This window comes from Leptosomus discolor, chromosome 8, assembly GCF_034619465.1.
Source record: "Leptosomus discolor isolate bLepDis1 chromosome 8, bLepDis1.hap2, whole genome shotgun sequence".
In the NCBI taxonomy this organism is placed as follows: domain Eukaryota; kingdom Metazoa; phylum Chordata; class Aves; order Leptosomiformes; family Leptosomidae; genus Leptosomus; species Leptosomus discolor.
Genome location: NC_141398.1, coordinates 21,941,294 through 21,953,593, shown reverse-complemented (window position 1 = coordinate 21,953,593; position 12,300 = coordinate 21,941,294).

The following is a 12,300-nucleotide window of genomic DNA, read 5'->3' as shown; positions in this document are numbered from 1 at the left end:
TCACCAAAGAGGGGAAAAAAACCCCCACAACTTATGATAATGTGCTATTACCTCTGCTAGTGCCACACTCTGCTTTCGTAGAAGACAGTTATTTGTGTCTGGCTTACCATAGTTTAAAGTCTCCTTGTAGCTCGTGTTCCATTACTTTTTCCAAAATATTTCTAGTCATATATTTCTATCTGCAAATAAACTGGTGTTTTTCCTGAGCTGATCTAAATTTTCACCTCTCTAATTTCTTCCCCGATATACTTACTTGAATTTCTTACCTGATATTCCCTTAGTACTACAGCTATTATTCTTTTGATCCTTTCTCTTTGCACTCTCTGAATAACAACAAACTCTAATCTCAGCAAATGTAACATCCTACCTTGGAATTTCATTTCAGTCCTTTCCTGACAAACTGATCTCCAGCCTTTCAATCTTTCCTGGTCTTTTCTGAAATCTCATTGGGAGTTCTCATCAGAAAATTCCAGATATTCTGTGTAATGAAAGCTGAAGAAGTTGCTATACCCTGTCCTAGGAAATACAATTAACACAGAACTCAATTTGCTGGTACTTGCTCTAGCTAGTACTCCACCATGGCTTAGACTATCAAGCTGTGACCACACTGACTATGATATGGGAATACACACCAGTCTGGCTTGAAAAAAAGAAAAAAAAAAAGAGAGGATGATATGACTATGCAGGCAATAAAATCATAAAATAATTTTCATTGGAAGAGCCTTCTGGAGGTCATCTATCCAATGCTAAAGTAAAACTGACTTCAACTGAAGTTGAGCTAATGTTGCTCAGAGCCTTATTTAGTCAAGCTTTGTAAGGTGGATATACCAGAACCTATCTGGGCAATTGTCAGTATCCAATACTCTCTGACCAGGTTCTTTTAGATATTCCACACATGGAGGGTGTCATGTTTAATATCAGATTTACTTATTTGGAGATGGTTGATGTTACACGGCATTTCTGATTTAGCAGAGTGATACAAAATATAGTGAAAACATGACAAAAATGTAAGTTAAAACTTTGCAAACCATAGCAATTGCAATACACATTTCAGTCCCAGTGTGATTCCCATTACTGGTCTCTAAAATATGCTGACGGTCACAACGTTGTACATCCCCAGTTGCTGGGAAAGAATACATGGATCGAAGCCAGCTCGCCTGTTGCTATCTTCAAAATTCTTTTACTAATTGTCTAGCTTTTATACTCTATGTTCACATGAGCCATATACTCCCCTCCATGCTGGTCTGGCTCACTGGGGAGATAATTACACCACCCAGTTGATCCACTCAACTATTGGTTGCTGTTTATCTAAAACAAAGGCCACCCTCCCTTCCACTTTGTGTTGAGATGAAGTCAGCTTCTTTTCATTATTCTCTGAGCTTCGTGGACACCTCACACTTGCCCATCTCCCCTGAGTGTTCTTCCATTGTAGGGGTTTATGCAGTGACTCACATTCCAGCCCTAGGGCTTTAGTCAGTCATAGCAACCATCCAGTGTGAAATTAGCCTGATGGAAAGCATCCAGTACAGGAGAAAAAAAAACCACCCACAATATGTTGAAAAGGTTTGACTTAGTCAGAATGTCAGTCTCAGAAAACAGACTGATGTCCACAAAAGGATAAAATACTGATGAATGCCCTAGTCTTCACGACATGTAATGATATATTCTCTCCATAATAACTCCAGACAAGACTTTCTTTTTAATATTCTCTTAAAGAGTAATTGTTAACATTCAGAAATTTTTGAGTATTGTGAATGAAAAAGGTACATGCATAGAATAACGGTGAATATGAGTAGTTTATAGCAAAGGTTAAACAAACACAAGTTATTACCCCCTTAATGGAACTGGACATTCTGGAAATAATAGCTATATTAAGATGTCAATCTTTGCAAATACAGATGATTGTTTAACATCTGAAAGCATGAATGGTCTCATAGAAATCACTGCAACTATTTACAGTATGCAAAGCTAAGTATATGCCTACATTCTTTGACTGAGGCAATATTGAAGCTTGTATCAGGTATAAAAAACTGGAATGAAGACAGGTGTGAACATGCAGTGATCCAATATTCATAGAATAGTTCAATTTCATAATTCCACACAATAAAATTGTCCAGTGCAAAGTCTGACTGAAAAAAAAAAATCAACTTTGATAATTCTGAGAGACAGGAATGCCTTTGATACAATTTTTCTTAAAAGCTCTGGTCTTTGTTTGAACACAAAAATACATAAACTGTTTGGAGCTGTTGAAAAAGTAATTTAGGAGACACACAAATAATGCAGCTATTTGGGAGTCTGAAATTCTCTTAATTCACTTCACATGATCTGTCAACAACAAGGAATTATTTTTAAGTTTTTCCTTTTACAGGTTATGCATAGCTATTTTCAGAAAAAGATGCTAGTTTTTCTTCATATTGCCATCATTCAAGCTAGGACAGGACATAAAAGCTCCATTTAAACTCCTCAATAATATTTCCAATGTACTCTCTTTCTAAACATAAAATCCAGTCCTGGTCTCATACTCCAGACTTTCCATTATCAGATGTAACAGATACAGAGAGATATTTTTAAAAAAATCATTGAGAGATAGGTACATATACCCTACTAAAATTTCAGCATTTCTGACTGAAAGTCTCACAGTGCTAACTGAAGTTAACTTAATTAAAAAGATTTTTCATTGGGGTCGGGTGGCTGTTGTTTGTTTTTTTCTTAACAGCCATTTGAAACACTACAGGGGATAAGTACTTGATAATATTCTCCATGATGTAAAGTCTGATTTAGAAACAATTATCCAATGGTGATACATCCACCCTTGCCAATAGCTGGACTAATGAGAAGTCTGTGAAGGCATAATCAATTTCTATTTTTTTTTTTTTTTTTGTGAAACATCTTGACTGGTATTTAACAATTCAATCATTTTAAAAAATAGGAAAAGGAAAAACCTTACCTCAGTTCTAGAAATGCATTCATTTCCTAAAAATCAGATTTCTGCAAAGCACTATAAACCAGCCCATCACATACAAGACTGATGTAGAATCAATCTGCATCAGTCTTGAGATCTAGACATTCCCATCTCCCAGTTGGCTAACTGCACACTGTGTCTTACTTTAGTTCTTACAGCCTACTTGCAGAGTTTCATATGTAAAAATATGTTCTCTGCCTCAAATTACACCAGTCTCAACAAAATAATTATGAAATTTTGCTCTGCTGTTTCTGCAACAAGTTCCAGTTGAATACGTTCTTACTTATCAAGTGTGTTTTGGAATTTGAAATATGGCTCTGATATTCTATTGTTCCCTAGAATTTCTAATTCATCTACAGAAAACAAAAGAAAGCAACAGAAAAGGATTAAAACAGATCTACTCAACTGAAAGAAACTAGTAGAGCATTAAGTATTATTTTCCTATTGTTAAATCTGGCCAATTAACTTATTTTAAAATTGTATCTCAAAATTTTAATTGAATTTCCACATAAGAGTATCCTTGAATCTCTCAGGATCTGGATTCTCCATGCTCTGTAAAATGCTTTTCTGACCAAATGAACAGCTCAAGAATCCAAATTTATATTTGGTTTTATTTTCAATTACGTTGTCATGAATAATCAGAGCCATTAACAAGTGGTAGCCATTCCACCTTTACAATCTCAAGATAATAGGGAATCAGTAGCAAATTCTGTCCTTAGTGGATTTTGTAGCTTTCTTCCCAGTATGAAATCTGCACCAGAAAAAGTCTGTTGCTGGCCCCATAACTTTGGATCTTCAGCTAAAGTGGTAGGAGCTCACACATGCCAAGACTCCCAGCCAAATTGTTAGTGCACTTACTGACCAACCTGGCAGCTGTCACACAGATCTCAATTAAATGAAAGCATGCGCCAAGAGGTGATCTCCAAAGTAGGCTTAATTATTTCTAGCAGCACCGATTAGGACTGCCTGACAGTTGTAATATTAAGCATTAGGTTTCTAGAATTTTATCCTTAACATTCCCTGTCAAATTTCTGACATATGCTGAATTTCTGAGATGTGTAACCATTCCATCTTAGTTATTTTTTGATAACAGATTCAAGAGAAATGATCTTACTGCACATATTAAATGCTTTTATTGATTTTTTTTTCCTGATTCCCTCTATATGAGTTAGCCTAGCAGTTCAGCTGTCTGCAATCCAGTGCCTACATCTGATGCATCAAGCTGCATGACCTTGAACCAAGTTTACCACTAAAACTCTCAGGTTTTGAAAAAGAATACATAAGAAAGTACGTAAATTAGAGTTATGTGAGATTAGAAAACGAAGACAGAGATAGTAACAGCTCAAGAATTCAAGAGGAAAACTACAGCTATGGAAGAGCAGACAATAGTAAGAAAAAACCAAATAGAAACCAGGAAACTGAAACATAGTAAAACAGCAATGCTGAGTGTCAGCTGACATTGAACACTGGCCCATTCTAGGGAGCAATACAGGTTAATGCCTTCTAATCTAGGACTAGCTGGCCACCAAACACTCATTATGAGCACATTAATGGGCACATTAACTAGGCTGAGCCCAAGTCACTCATTAGTTCTGTCTTCTCTGTGTGTATTAGCCAATAAATAATCACATGTACTATTCAGTTGTATATATCCTGTTTACAGCATTTCCTTTACATGGCAAAAGTTGCCAGATATAATATACCCAAAAGAGGGAAGGTTACACTGCAGTAGACTCATGCTTTGGAACAAGCCCACAAAAAATGGGAAAATATGACATTTTTGTTAGAGGTATCTTCCTGTCTTTTACCACTTCTAACAAAAATTAATTTGGCATATTTTAAACACATTTTGGAAATTACCGACTGTACAAAATAACAGAAACTCTGATAGCACCGGTTGAAGACCCACAGATGTCAAAGATCATCCTATAGTCCTAATGCTAATTGTAGTGCATTTGGACCGTTCTCACATAGTAAAAAAATCCCACATTGCTCCATCCTTTAAGAAGCTATGTATGGCCAGACTGAGATCTCAACAGAGTGTCTGAATGTGTTTTCTACAGTCTCTGGCTTCTGTGTGCAAAATGAGGTTTGATCATACATTTAAAGACTACCATCAAGGTACTTAAATGAGAAATTTGTCTGGAATGTGACAGTTCCTGACTTGAGTATTTTATTTTCTGATGTTTATTCTATTCTATATTTTTTTACAAAAACTTCTAACAATGTTTAGATCTCTCTCTGCAAATGTGGGAATTTGCTTTTTCTGTATCCAAGTTTTAGTAAGGTTTGGATGAAGCAGGGAATAAGGAGGAAAGAACAAGTGGAAAGATCTTTGTTGTTCTGGCAGTCCTGTGTGACTGAATCGTTGAAGAGTGCGTGTTTTAAAAAAGAGCTCAATAATCTTGTGCACTTCTCTGCTGTATTATTACAATCTGCACTCTGTTTAAAGTTTGATTTTAAAAATAATTGTCCCTTATTAAAATCTCCCACATTACATTACTGCTGGTCATGCAGAAAATTACTTTGCTGCAGGAAACAAAACCATCCAATATAATCACTTCTGTCCTATAGATGAAAGAAAATTGGCTTAATCACACTGCAAAAATCTTAGAAGGGAAGTACCTTGTTTACTAAACTGAACTGTGAAGATAAAGGAGAGGACTTAATGCTCATGACTCTCATGCACCTTTCAGTAGTTTCTTGAACTAGGAAATGATCTCCCAGGATCCTTTGGCATGGTTTCTTTAGCATGTTCTGAATGAAATAGAATTTTATCATTAAATAGGATTCAGCCTGTTGACAGTATAGACAAAGTTGGACAAAATTAGGTGTGGCTTTTTTCTCTTTTCTCACTGCAGGGTTGAGCAAAAGAAGAAAGAGCATGAAACATCCATCAGGGTAGACAATGAAAATGACAAAATTTCTGCATTTTTTAATACTGTATCAATCTGAGATATTTTTGTATTGCCAGCAGTAGGTTCCACAGGAAGCAGTAAAGAAACTGAAATTTTTAATATAACTATATAAAAGACTTGTTTATTTTATCCAGGAGGAAGTAACTTTTATGATGCCAAGGCTGAATTTTCAACTTATTCTTATTTTATTACACCATAATATTAAGGCTGTGTAAGGTCACAGGCTCGTACATGACTGGGTGAGAGCAGCTCACAAAAATACCTGTTAAGTCTCTTATGGATTTGTTTTGTGGTATTTTTTTTTATCCCAATAGCTTGGTCTAATATTACTTAATCGAAAATAAGACCTACATCATCTGCCTGCTAATGGGTGAAAAGCTCTAACATACCAAGTGGATTAATGAATACAAGTACAGTCTTAGCTAGTACAAGTCCATTTGCTTCAGTGAAAATTCAACACAAGAACTTCTAACCCACTGAGAGTATAGTGGATTTCTCAACTCTTGGAATAATCTTCACTGAAGAAAGTATTAATGCTGCTTCAGGAAGGATTTGGAAGGAATTTCAGATTCTGTAGTTTCTGTATCTCTAACTTATTCCTTATCTCAACACTTTTAGTCTTTCTATGTCCATTGCTTGTATCTACATACTATGATTCACTGGCAAAGTTAATTTGCATCAAATGGCCTTTTAGATGTACTGTTGCTATTTCCAAAGATGCATACTGAAGAGGTGAGATCATTAAATAAAATATTATGCAAAAGTAAGTTATACTAACCCCTCTAAGATATTTTAAGTATCAGAGTGGTAATAAAATGTAACTATAAAGTATACTTTAATAGGTTTTGAGGAATATTCTTTCAATAAAATTTTAGGGGTTCAATAAAACGTGACTGCTACCCCCGAGTAAAATACTGCTAGATTTTCTATATTAGTGCATAATGGTTGAGAAGTTTTTAGTTATTTCAAGGGAAATTTAATATTTTTTTATATTTTAATGTTAAACCTGGCACATTAAAGAGATGGAGACCAGTTTCTCATTTATTAATAAATGATTTCTTAGTTGATTCCAGTAGAATTTTACTGATTTGCATTGGCTCTAAAAGTCATTGTTAATTTAGCCTATGCTGGAGGAATAAGCTGTCTGTAAATGAATCTTTTAAAAAATATGTCATAATTTCATGTGGTTTTCATCACTCATTTAATGTTTTTATTTACTATTTAGGGAGAATGATTACATACTGAAGGCTCAGTTCTCTCCTGGACGTTAAGCATTTTTCCTTCTTACAATGATCAGCAAGTGACAGCTTGTTATCACACAATGGACAGTGAACTTCTAGTATGGATATTAAGGTATGTAATTATCCATGCTAAAAATCATGTTCAGGATTGCACAAGTTAGCAAAAAATATTCTAATAAAAAAATTATTTTTCTCACAAATGAGACTTACAAACAGCAAGCATTCTTTTCATTCACAAAACCAGTATTTTTTAAATATAATGAGAATTTACAATAAACAAATTATTATAAATTGGGATAAGAAGTGTCTTGGTAGGTAACGACTACTCACTAACAGTGATTACCAAAGTTGCAATTTACGTTGTATAATTTTGTGATGGAAGTTATAAAGCAGTATTATTTTCAACAGAATATTGATTGTACTTGAATGTATTAGTACACTTCTGGTAACTACAGTCACCGCTCATACAGTATAGGTAATCGGCCTGTAGGCTACAATTAGCAAGACTGCCAAAAGCCATCCTAGCAAGAAAAAGAAAAAAAAAATATCTAGATTTTTTGTGAAATATTGTCAAGCCCAGAATGCATTAAGTTGAAACAAGAGCTAGCTCTTGTTAGCAGCAACTGAAAAACCAATTTCCATATTTTGATAGCTCAATTTTTTTTTTAAAACATTCCATGCCAATGAGGCCAAATACCAAAACTTTCATGTTTTCTGTGAATGGAAATTTTTCACAGCTCCCTCCTACAGAAACATAAGTTTTCCAAAGGAAAATATGTTCCTTCTAAGATCAGACAGGTGCTGTCTAAAATTGACTTTGGTCTTGTCAATTCATGACTGGGCAGCAGCAAGCAACCTAATAAAAATCATGTTAGTTTTAGGCAGGGAGGGTCACAGGTCTGGGCAAATCCATCCCTGGAGACTCCCGGGCCAAAAGGTTATTCGTAAGTAGTACTGAAACCAAGTTTTCCTGGCGATATGTGTATGGTGGCAGCATGACTTCAGAAATCTGAAGCTAGATTTCCAAAACTGCCAAACTGTTGTAGACAGTTCTACCAAAATTTCATCAAAATTATTATTTTATTATGACATGCTCCGTATTTGAAAAAGCTGATGTCTACCTGGGAAAGAGGAGTATTCTCTCCACTAGTTAGAATTATCTACACTTTAAAAAAAAGATATTAGTACTAATTTTTTAATAATGGAATCTGAGCTATGCAGCATCTGTGTACATCTTTAAAATATGTTTTATGTAGAAAAGAAAGTGAGGGGGAAACACAAAAAGGAATTCTGTGTCACTGATTGATCTAAGAATAGGTAAATCTGATATGTATTTTTCCTAACTGCCAGCCTTAGAAAAACCTAGGAACAAGGCTATGGAAAGCAGCTAGTCCATTACTGTGTTTAACTCCTTTAATGCTTTTTCTGTAACAATTGATTTATGGTATTTGTAAAATATATGAACTATTAATCAATTTGAGTCTTAACTATTGTATTCTGAATGATAAATATGCTTCCTCAATTTTTTAAATACAACAGAAATTTACTGCATCGAAGAGCCTGTATTGAAGAACTTAAAAAAAGGAATAACTTTTAAAACTCATGCTGAAAGAGTAAAACTATGTCACACTGGAGCAGTTAATTTTGCACTTAAGTGTACTCAGAAAATTGATTCAATATGTGATGCTACCTGTTTTCCCATTTAAAATTAAGTGCCTAAAGCTGTAGATCATCAGAACTAATTTTCCAGAAAACTAACAAAACAGTTTGACAGATTGATTCTTGTTAACAATGAAAAAAGTATTCCACATACAGACCTGAATTGATTTTTATTTGTTTTTCTTATAAGAACTAGATCACTTTTGATCTCCTGACTTACTGATATCAGATTAATGCAGTTTGACAATGTCAAAGAGTTTAACCAGCAGAATGTAGCATTTCTGGTTCAATTTGAAATTTGTTGTGGTAAATATGTAAATAATAATAAGAAACTGAATAATTTAGCAAGAAATGCAAACTACCTATGGAGGAAAAAACTGAACGTGGTTATCATCTATATTATATATATAGTTGTGTACTGGTTTAAAAACATGAGATTTTTAGGGGGTTGGTATGCTTTTTCAAAATGTTTTGTACTAAATATTTATATATTTTTCATAGGCTCAAGATCAGGAAGGCAATTGCCTTATTCATTATTTAAGGGTCATTAAGGGGCAGAACAAGAATTCCACCAATGTCGACTGTAAGTCTGAAATAAATTTTTTTCAGGAAGATTAGAGAATGAGCCACAACATTTCTCAGTGTGATGAAGACACTAAAGAGGCTGAATCTTTTTACAAGTCGTACATCTTGTGGGACAAAAATATACAAATCCTGAAAGTCTGTGGTCTTATGATAAAATATAAACAATAAAAATGTTTCTTGATCACCATCTCTCCCTGAGGAGAAAAAAAAAACCCTCAAGATTCAACTGAATCCTTCAATCGTGAACCATGATGACAAGGAAACTCAAAAGTCATTACAGAAATGAAAATGTCTTTATTTCTTTATCTATAGAATCATTTAGGTGGGAAAAGACTTTTAAGATCCAGTCCAACCATAAACCTAACACTGGCAAGTCCACCACTAAACCACGTGCCTAAATGCCACATCTACATGTCTTACAAATTCCTCCAGGGGTGGTGACTCAGCCACTTGCCTGACCACCCTGTTCCACTGCTTGATAACCCTTTTGCTGAAGAAATTTTTCCTAATATACAATATCCAGTCTAAACCTCCTCTGGCACAACTTGGGGCCCTTTCTACTTAGCCTATTACTTGATACTCAGGAGAAGACGAACACCCACCTCACTACAACCTCCTTTCAGGTAGTTGTAGAGACTGATAAGGTCTCCCCTCAGCTTCCTCTTCTCCAGGCTAAATAACCCCAGTTCCCTCAGCCGCTCCTCATAAGACCTGTTCTCCACCCTTCACCAGCTTTGTTGATCTTCTTTGGAAGAAGGTGGTCCAGCACCTCTGTTTCTTTTTTGTTTTGAGGGGCCCAAAACTGCACACAGTATTCGAGATGCGGCCTTACCAGTGCCGAGCACAGGGGCACAATCACCTCCCTGGTCCTGCTGGCCACACTATTTCTGATACAGGCCAGAATGCTGTTGGCCTTCTTGGCCACCTGGGCATACTGCTGGCTCATTCAGCCAGCTGTCAACTACCACCCCAAGGTCCTTTTCTGCCAGGCAGCTTTCTGGTCACTCATTCCCAAGCCTGTAGCGGTTGCAGGACCTGGCACTTGGCCTTGTTGAACCTCATACAATTGTCCTTGGCCCATCGATCCAGTCTGTCCAGATCCTTCTGAAGATCCTTTCTACCCTGTACCCTGTGTTACACCAAGAATTGCTATTGCCTTATCTGTAGTCTTCAGCAGCTGACTAGTTTTCAGTTTTATTCTCAACTCTCCTAGTCACTAGAAAACCAAATTAAAATAACATATTGACTAGTAGGTGGACGAAAATCATCAGTATTATCAATGTTGATGCAGTTTGAACCAGCTTTCCTTCAATATTGCAAAGCAGGGACTGAAAGGATCATGTTCTTGCCTTAAGAACAGTGCACTGGAGGTAAACAAAGTATCAATCACATCCCCCATTATACTTTCTCCTGAGGTAAATCACTGAACAAATCAATCTTCAGTCTATAAAACAGCACCACAAAATCAGATGGTTTTTATTATGATATAATAGTAATTTCATATAAATAGTAATTATATCAAAAGGCTGCTAACACACATTAGCCTGCACAGATAGCATACAAGAACAGTCTTGAGTCCAAAATAGAAGCCTGATTCTAATTACTGAAGCATAATATTTGATGGAACAAAATAAGAAAAATATTTTATTAAAAAAAAAGCTAATATTCAGTTTGTTACCCCTGTGAAAATATTCCCTGAAGACAATACTTATAAAGAAACTCAGTGTAGGAAAGCAGTTTCTTAAATAAGAGTAATTAAATGTTCATCTATGATTGAATGGTCAGCTGCTACCTTATGGACATAGAAACACTTTCTTTACTTCAGATTTTAAAGCCAAATAGTTAAATCTTTGTGTAGATGCCCAAGTATAAAAATACACTGTCTGGATCTATGTTTAGTTCTAAAGTGAATTCAGCAAATTATGGCTAGAAATGCAAATATATAAGTTTAGTCCAATTTAAGTAATATACTTTAGTTAATTCAAATTAATTTTCCTGAATATTTTCATTTATAAAATTGCTGAAGGAAGGACTGGCAATTTTAAGTAATGATGGGATAGTTATCATGCACAATTCTAGCATTTTGTGGGTAAACATCACAGTAGTAAGCACTACTTATAGAAACTGAGGCTCTCATTTTAAGTTATCTAATCTGATATGTAAGGGTCTGCTTCTAAAAATAGAACCACATTAGAATAAATAACATTACCCAAAATCTAAGTGTCATCTCAGCTAAATAGAACATGTAGTTACTTGGCAACTTCCAATATCATAATTTCTCACATAAAAACTCTTATGTGTTTACATACACAAAATAACATGTACATAGTCAATGGAACCCATAAAATCATTAGCCACCCACCAACTTTCTGTGAAGCAGTATAATCAAAGCTTAAGGGAAGAATAGTAATCTGCAGAAACTCCATTTAAAACCAGGATGATCTCAAACTACAATAATACAAAATTTCTGCACTTTAACAGAACAGATGGGAGAAATAAAACAATGGAATTCAACCTAATTAGTCTATGTAAAGGTTAGGTACAGCACTTAAAGTGCTGATAAAATTGTTGAACTTAGGTAAGCAAACCTGAGTGTCAGAGCTGTTTAATACTTGGACACTGTCTTACACTGAAAAAAGGGAACGATGAACATTGAGCTGTCTTGTTGGCAGATATGAGACAATAAACCTCTCTTAGCAATGTCCAGTTATTATTACAAAGAGAAGGCTGTTCTAACCTTATCAAAGGTTGTAATCCAACCACAAGGTCTGTTCTCAGTGTGCTAGTTGTGTTCAAACTCTTAAAGGGGAAACATTTCACAAAAAGAGCTCACCGCCCTCCACTGGGACAACAAAGGTTTTCTGTTGTGGAGGTATTACTGACCTAGTTTTATCTAGGTATATGTAGCACACCTTGATCACGAGTCTACTTCATC